This window comes from Nematolebias whitei, chromosome 15 (genome assembly GCF_014905685.2).
Source record: "Nematolebias whitei isolate Nwh7 chromosome 15, NemWhi1, whole genome shotgun sequence".
NCBI classification, from domain to species: domain Eukaryota; kingdom Metazoa; phylum Chordata; class Actinopteri; order Cyprinodontiformes; family Rivulidae; genus Nematolebias; species Nematolebias whitei.
In genome coordinates this window covers 26,449,649-26,458,957 of record NC_056512.1, presented here as the reverse complement: position 1 = coordinate 26,458,957, position 9,309 = coordinate 26,449,649, and positions in this window count along the sequence as shown.

Below are 9,309 nucleotides of genomic sequence, written 5' to 3'. Positions count from 1 at the left end.
CTAAAATGACTGTAATGCAGTTAATTCGACATATATCATGCTAATGTATGGTGTGGTAGTTTAGCATCACCCACAACACATATTCTGAGCTCTCCATAAGGGGAAAGATCTTTGCTGAATACTTTGGCGATGACTGTTGGCATCAACCGTTGTTGTCACTTTTAGCCAGATGTTTTATGAATTATTCAATGGATCTTAATGAAACCCTTAAAAAGTAATTATTGGATGTACTTGTACCATTTGTTAACTTTTTTTTATCCAAGTCAAGATAGCTGCCACAGTCTGTAGTCAACAAAAATAAATAATTTTCTCTGTTGGTATGGTTGCAGTTGATAGTCATCCCCAACACACACTCTGAGCTGTAACAGACTGCAAGAAATCTCACTTTACTGAGTGAGATTGTGCACTATTGTGTTTTAAAACTCTGACAATGGGTGCTGTGCATTCTTTCAAGGACTGCTAGGCTTTTAATTTGTGTGCTTTCAAAATTGAGAGTAAGACAGCATTTTCCGCAAGTGCTGAAACCCTTAGGAATAAAATGTAGGAATCAAACCTCCAGCTGCTCGTGTACATCAGTGTGAGTTAAGCATCGTGACCGTGAGTAAACACCATCACATGTTGCACATGACACATGATGGGAGTGGTGGGTGACTGTAATCGTGCTAAATAATTTGTCATCCAATTCTTTGACAGACAATTGCTCTGCCAACAAATGGCGAGTCAAGTGTTGCACTGATTCACTGGTGCTGCGCTGGAGTTATTAAATAATGAAATCACTGAATACAAGGGTTTTTTTTTTCCGCCTGTTTCTTCTGCCTACAGCTGTATGTGAAGAGCACATAAAAGGTGATGGAGAGGCGTTCTGTCTGCTGTGTCTCCGAGGAGCAGCAGAGCGCGGCCCACTCACAGCTGTGCTGATGAGGAGAATCCCTTATTATGATATGACACGGTTGTTTAAATTTGGATGGACGCAGCCTGGGGGTGATGGGAAGGAGGAAAATAAGACAGAGTGAGAATTTGCCATATATTTAAAATTGCATTAGATTCTTTTCTTTTTTTTCTGCTCCACGTCTCTTGAGGAAACTTTTTTCTTCTTCTCTGGATGGAAACTCATGAATAAACGAAAGGACAGTGCATGTGAATGTAAAAACACACGTCTCAGACTAATAAATGCCTCTGCCTTTGCAGGATTTTAATGAATCTCTGAGCAGGACTTCCTAAAAACAGAAACAAAACCCATCAGCAGTTTATTTTGTCCACCGCTTAGGTTCTCTTGGAAAGGTTTTGGTTTCTGCTCTTGCTACAAGAACAGAGGGACTCTACAGGTGTATTGATGACGTGAAGTCGATATTTAATGGATTTGCTTGTATCAAATTGTGCTCACCGTGCACATGGCATCATGTCGGATCAGCTCTCGCTGAGCTTTGTATTGACGTATTCTGCACAGAAGGCCATGCTTCTTTTATACATCTGTGTGGTCAATTCTGAGGTTTCTTGTAGGCTCTTTAAGGATGCAGGAGGAAAACATTTTTACAACCATTCCATGTTTGAATACCTCCGTTAAGCAAAGAGTGGCTGCATGGAAACCTGCAAATCATTAGTTTGCCTTCTCTTGTGTTTGACCCAGTAACTGGACATCCCAATACAAAAGAGGCAGTTTTTAATTTGTGTTATGTAGCTCAAATTAAATGTGAAAGTCCTGCAAAGTGTCAGTCTGTTGCATCAAGTGCAACAAATGTAAGCTGTCTTAAAAACGACAAGCTATGAACATTTGGGTTCATTTAGGCCCCAGACCCCCTGACAACGACTGCTGCAAGAGAACAATATAAAGATCATTGTGTATGGTTTGTACAGGGTCGCGGTATGATTTTTAGTTGTGTTATGAGAACTCACATCACTAAGTAGTTCAGGCTCAATAGGACCATGTTAAATTTGAGCTTGCACTGAACTTAATGGCACAGTTGTGATGGTTTATTATCTTAGTGGCTGCAGATCAAATCCTGGGTAGAAGTGTGGGAAAGCATGGTGGCAGTGGTGCATGACGGCTGCAGTTGAGGATTTAAAGCAGGACTGGCCATGCTCGTCTCCTCCATGGCAGGGAGAAGGTCATGGAAACAATGAGTATCTGCACCTAATGTGGAAGTGTTGTGTTAGTGAGGGGATATTTTCAGGACAAAAAATTGTGCGAAATTGTTGTGACTGAGCCATGTCATGATTGCCTTAATGCTGAAGGAGGTTTTCCAAATTTGCTATCCAGCCATGTTTAAATTGGTCATGGAGAGTAGTGGGGTCACCATTCAGTCTAAAGGAGCTTTAGTGTGACAGTATAACACAAACCTTTGATAGATGTTGCTAAAACATTGCAGAGAACTCAATATTTTTACAACAATCAATGCAAATAACAAGAAACAATTTCAGTTAAACAGTAATCTCTAAGACATTGTCCACTTAAGACTGAATGTGTTGGTGGCATTTATTCCGCCAAACAACTCATGTGCACTCAATGGTTTGAGTCACTCTTTTTACCCAAAAAAGAAAAGAAAAGAAAAAAAGCAGCATTTCTGTTATTTAAAACATATGAAAACACTTGTTGACTTTTTCCGCAGCAGTTATGATACTCCAGTGATGTCAAAAAGAAAAGAGCAACCTGCACAATAAAAGTCTCAATTAGTCATGATGATTTGTGAGAAGTTCAGCCCTGACAATCATGCACATGAAAGTGGGAATTGTTTTCGTTCATGTATTTTGGCATTTTCTTGAGCTCCTCTTTAATTAGAACTGGAACATATGTTTCAAGGACATTTTGCGCTGTGCTGCGGCGACGTGAGGCGCATAAAAACATGATAGATTTGTCTAAAACCCACATCTCAAATGGAAAAACACATTTTGTCCAGTCAGAGAATGACCTTTACAGAATGAAGAAACTCCAGTAAAGGTCAGATTTAAAGGCACCCAGCCCTCCATTATATCAGCTTTGCTTCATTAACTAATTTACAGGCAAACCTTAAACTGCAGAAATGCCAAACTTAAGAGCAAAATCTGGCAATAACCCATGCTGATGATAAAGGGCTGATGAGAATCTGCTCATTACTTAAGACACTGAACATTTATAAAGATATAAATATGGTGATAAAGATGCAGCACATTAACCTTTTCTATTTGCTTTTGCATTTAGACAAGACTTTTTGTTTCTTTTATGTGTCATTGTGCCAACGTCCTATTGCTCAAATGTGAAAACTGTTTGAAAACAAGAGCAAAGTAGTCTCCACCTCAGATTCAGTCTTGCATGGGCCAGTTGAACAAAGCGGAATGAAGAGAAGACAAACTGACAGGTTGGTGTAGATCAGGAGTAAGCAAGGATGGAGACAAACAGAGTCAGGAGCATTTGACCAAGTAAAACACCTCACGGTGTTTCTGTATGGTCATATGTTTACTTTTTGCATCTATTAAAACTCTTGGATACTGCTGTAGCTCAGTGGTTAGTGCTGCAGTCTTGTAATCCTGTGGATTCGAACCCAGGTTGCTTCAAGAAGGTCATCCAGCATAAAACAATAGCCAAATGTTTCACAAGAGTTTACTAGCTGTGATCCATGCACAAGAAGCAGCCAAAAGAACCAGCGGTGTGCCAATGTCCACCGTTGCTGATGAATTTTTACAGTGAATGTTTGTATTTTTGGAGGGCAGCACGGTGGCACAGTTGGTAGAGCTGCTGCCTCTCAGTGATCAGGACGCCCAAATTCAAATCCCGGTCCAAGGACCTTTCTGGGTGGAGTTAGCATGTTCTCTCCGTGCATGCGTGGGTTTTCTCCGGGTACTCCAGTTTCCTCCAACAGACCAAAAACATGCATGTTAGGCTGATTGGTGACTCTAAATTGTCCCTAGGTGTGAATGATAGAGTGAATGGTTGTTTGTCTCGTTTGTTTCTGTGTCCCTGTGATGGACTGGAGACATGTCCATGGTGTACCCCGCCCCTCGGTCCCTTAAGATACAGTCAAATTCATTGTTGTAAAATGAAATGTAAGTTAAACATTCATTATCACGTTTTTGCCAGGTAGACCATTATTATTATTTGTAAGAATATATTTCAATACTTATAAATGTGTGTTACTCTCCAGTTAAAAAAAAACAAAAAAAATTTGCAAAGTTGTTGAGAAAATAAGGTTGCATGTTAACAAATGCACAAATACAAATACCTTCAAGACATTTCTGTGACACTGACGGTCAAATCGACTCAAACAAACAAAGATCCTGGATCACGTTGGTCATGAGATGAAAGCTCTGGCCAGCAGGTGTTTCTACCTCGGCTGCATTAGCCGCTGCTGTTAAAGAGTGAGCAGCGTACTCATTGTGCCATCCTGTCTGCATTTCCATCCACCACACTTCTGCTACTATGTGGGGGGGTCACGACCGCTCAGGGAGAGCTGCTTCTACCAGCTCAGATCAGTCAGACACAGCAAGCCCTGCACTGTGACGGCACCGCCACAAATAGCAACACAGATGCAAACCGAGCCACAGTGGCAGCTCAGATACAAAACTGAGATTAAAATTAGAAAGTGATCGCTCAAAATCACAACACACACTCCTCATGTAGAAATTCTAGGTCTAAGACACCCCCCCCCCCCCCCATCTCAGGGTTAAACACCATTTGAACTGAAAAGCATGATAGTTAGAAAAAGTGCATCAAGACGCTCTGTTGACGCCGTTATTTTAAAAGAGAAATCTTTTAGGAAGCACTCCTGAGTGAAGACCGTGCACTTTAAAGATGATGTTGTGGAGTCTGCTTTAAAAGTACCCTGAATAGTCAATGAGCGGGGCTTTTAAAGAGTAAATATAGAGGCATGGTGTTTGCGTACATGTCGACTACCCGCGGGCCGTTTGTGAAGATGTACCTCGGCAGCACATGGCAAAAGGCCTTGCAAAGTCCTCTGGGAGAGTGCAGCTTTTAGCGTTTGCCTAGGCACAAATATCCAAGAACACGCAGTGATGAAACTCCTCTTGTGTAACCACAAACTGCCAGCCTGGGTCTCGCTCAACTCCTGATGTAATTTCAGTTCACGTTGAGCAAATTTACAAGCTGAGCCTAAATAACTGTGAGCTAAGAAGGCAGGAAGCTGATGAAATCTACTCCCTGTTTGTGATTACAGGATTTGCACAGCTGCAGCAAATTGTGTTTTAATGTAGAAAAACAAAATCTAGATTTGCAAAGAAACGTCTACACAATAAAGAACAACCAGCTTGGTAAATAATTGAAGATGCTCAGGAGGGAAAGTATCATTTCCCACTAATAAACCAGATTCTTCTTGTTTTCAAATAGTAAAAATCTCATTACTGCATGGCGTATTTTCACCAGCAACGGGTTTCTCAGTTCAACAACTGGTATAATTTGTACATTGGGCTTGTTATAGACAGGTGGAGCTGACAGATGGTGTTTGTACTGATTCCAAAACTGAGATTTGTCTCGTTGTTGCTTCTTTGTTTAGGATTGGCTTCAGACATCACTGTTTTCCTGACTTAATGTTTCAAGCTTTTTGACTTGCCTGAAATAAATATAAAAGGTTACTTCTTTTTATAGGCCCAGGCTGCTGAGGGACCGTCCTTGATGCACTGAACTCATTTCCTCCTCTCTTTAATTCTTTATGCATTCATAACATTATTGCACGGCATTAAATTTATGTCTCTCTCTTGTGTAGTTTGTGCTTTTTTATCCGTACCTTTCTGTATCTCATGCTTCATATTATGTCTGATCTGATCTTCTTATTGTCCTCCGTTTCTTTATTCATTCTTATCGGGTAAGGACTAACAGAGACACTTCTCTTCAAGAGTTTTCTTCTATTTCAATTAAAGTTTATATTGCCCAACATCATTAGGAATGCACTTAGAGAAGGGATTTTTTTTTTGTTCCTTTTCCTCCAGGACAACTTCTTGTTCTGAATTGGCACTGTACAAACTAAGTTGTATTGAGCGGGAGACGGGTTGTTATAATAAAAAAAAAAAATCCAATTAGCAATCATATATACAAAATAATTGACCTGATAAGGATAATCTGTATTGCATCTTACAAGATGCAAATTATTTTACAGATATTAATATATTTTTCTTTTGAAAACCAAAGATAAATCAGAAAATCATCATGATCAGACTTAATCCTAGATGTTCTACTCAGGGCTCCATAAAGAGAGGTGCAATGATGAAAGCAGCCTGATGGCTGCAGTTCAGATTTTACTGTTTCTTTACATTTTTGGGTCATAACCTTATTTTTAATTTTTTTATTGCTTGGATAATGATTCAAACACATCTGCATACAGCAGGTAAGCACTGTCCCCAGTGAAGCTCAGGAAGCTCCAGAAGGTTGATTAAACTCATCTGCTTTTGACACCTTTGACCATAAGATCCTCTCTAGACTGGAGCAGGTGGGCATCACAAGGTCAGCCCTAAAATGGTTTAGGTCCTACCGCTCTTTTGTGTCAACATCAAGGACTTTAGTTCAACATCGGCAGCTCTTTGGTGGGGGGTACCGCAGGGGTCCATCCTCGGTCCTCTTCTCTTTTCTTTATACTTGCTGCCATTAGGTGCTATTTTTCATAAACATGGCATACTTTTTCATTTCTATGCTGATGACTGTCAAATTTACTTCCCTCTGAAGCACACTGGAACATTATCTACTGTATTCAACCTCTTATTGACTGCCTAACTGACATCAGGGACTGGATGGCTTTAAATGTCTTAAGTTTTAATGAGAAGAAGACTGAAGTCATGCTTTTCCCTCCTAATGGCACAATCAAGAACCACTGTAGTGACTGTATTGTATTGTATCATTAGAGAAACAAAGAGGCACTAATTTGGGAGTGACAATGGACCCTTTTATAAAACTTACCAGTCGTGTAAACACAATTGTTAATTCCTGGGTTTTTTTTTTCAGTTGAGGTGATTGTCTTAATTGAATCCCATACTTTCCAAAATAACCTTGAAACAATAATACATGCTTCCATAACATCCAGGCTTGATTACTGCAATGTACTTCTGTTTAGAATCAGTCAGACCTCCATTGCACGATTACAACTGGTTCAAAATGCTGCAGCCCGATTTTTAACCGGTACAGGCAAAAGAGACCACATTCCACCAGTTTTGGCCTCCCTTCACTGGCTCCTGGTTCACTTTCAAATTCAGTTCAAAATCCTTCTGTATGTTTTTAAATCTCTGAACAGTTCTGTCCCCTCTAATCTCACTGACCTGCTGCAGTCATATGTCCCACAACAATCTCTGAAGTCAACAGATCAGATACTTTTATTGGTTACAGGCACTCATCTTAAGCTCAAAGGTGACTGGGCCTTCTCTGTTGCAGGTCCAAGACTGTGGAATGAGTTACCAATCCATGTCAGGCAGGCTCCCTCTCTCATTGTTTTTAAGTCTTAAAAACTCACTTTTATTCCCTGGCTTTTGACACTGTGTGATTTGTTTGTAACCTGACTGTATTCTACAACATTGGCCATTTAGTTGTTGTCTTCCATTTGGATCTATGTATTTTTTGCTGTGTGATTTGCTTGTTTTGTTTCTGCTGTACAACACTTTGGTTGGCCTTGTTGCTGTTTTAAGTGCTTTATAAGTTAAGTGGTATGGTATGGTAATATCAGGTATGCAGCTTACACTGAGCGGGAAGATGACTAAATGGACACAGGTGTGACTTAAGTCACCTGGAAGCAGAAATCAGACCAAAAGAAACGACCTAAAACAACCAAACTAAAAATATTCACAGACCATTTCACTTGGATATTTCTGCCAAACTTGAAATGTAAAATTATGCTTCCACAATGATTGTTTACGTGTGAGAGAGGCTGCTTGAAATAAGAACAGAAAATGCAGACACGCTGATTAGAAGAACACAGAACAAGAGCAAAACAAATTAAGACAGAAGTGGACATTCTATTTTCCTTTGTATTTTCAAGAACAAATAGTGTATTTTTAATATAATAGAAGATATTGGATTGCAGACATTGATACAGCAAAGAAATTGTGAGTGTTTTGTTGTTGTTAGGATGTAGAAACAGATTCTGGACTTTAATGCATTTCTGTCTGGGCTTTAAAAACTTGCAGGTTGGTAGCCCTGACAAAGCAATACGTATAAAGCAGGGCTGCAACAGATGCACATATTATCCACCTGTTTTACTTGTCAATCCAGTCATGATGATATCTAGAGATCGAAAAGTCAACAAAACACTCACATTTTGAGAAATTCTTAAAGAAACTTTCATTTAATTATTTTACTTATAATTTTTCCTCACAAATCATAATTTAAACAATTTAAATTGCCATAAAAATATAAAACAAGTAAAAGTAATCATTAATTTTGAAATGTCTGTGTTTAATAATATAGAAACCTAATAATAGATGCTGAGATATTTCAGTCTGGCTCTCCAGGGAGATCAACCAGTTATTTCACAACAACAGTGTCACTATGGTGGCTGCAGATAATTTGTTGGCAACACATTTTTTTTATTGCAAATTATTACTACATAATTATCTTGTAAATGTCATATTTTTAGATTTTTTTAGCATGTCATGTTCACTCAGTTTGCCTTAAAACCACCTATTTTTAACTCTATAAAACAAATGCAAACATGAAAAGAATTACTCACTGCATCATATGAACTGACTTTATATAAATTATTTCTGTTCACAGGGTTTATCTCCAGAGAATCATTCTCTGTATGTTTAAAAGGATGTGACTATTTAAACACAAAGAAGCTGTCTTTCTTTTCTTTGATTCAAACCCTCACAGCACAAAACTCAACAGAGCACGGCGTCGTTGCTGAGTGAACCTGTCGATTACTGCCGGCTCACTGTCAGAAAGTTTAAGTCAAATTCACACAAAAGATGTCGCATATTATCTACGTTAAAATTTTCTAAATTTTGAAAGCAGACGAGTTTCACACGGTGTTTAAAGTAAAACAACGTGGAGTTTTTTCTGACATCACATGCAACAGTTTGAAGTGATAATGGTCAAGAGGTCCATCTCTTTGTCTTCTGTAGACAAACTGAAAATATTTTGAAGGAATGCATGCTGCCCGCAAGTTTTCATGCCAGAGTTTGAAACTAGGATAATTTTATATTGAGATGGCAAAGAAAAACACCCATTTTGGTCAAAATTAGTTGTATTTTGTTATACATGATCACATCAGCACAGGATCTCAACTGGCTTGTTAGGATGTGTTGAAGATGAAGCTCAGCTACTACCACACCGAAATTTAGCTTAAAAGCTGTAAAATTAATTAAGTTATGGCCAGTTGTGTTGGTTAAGGTTGATTAGCTATG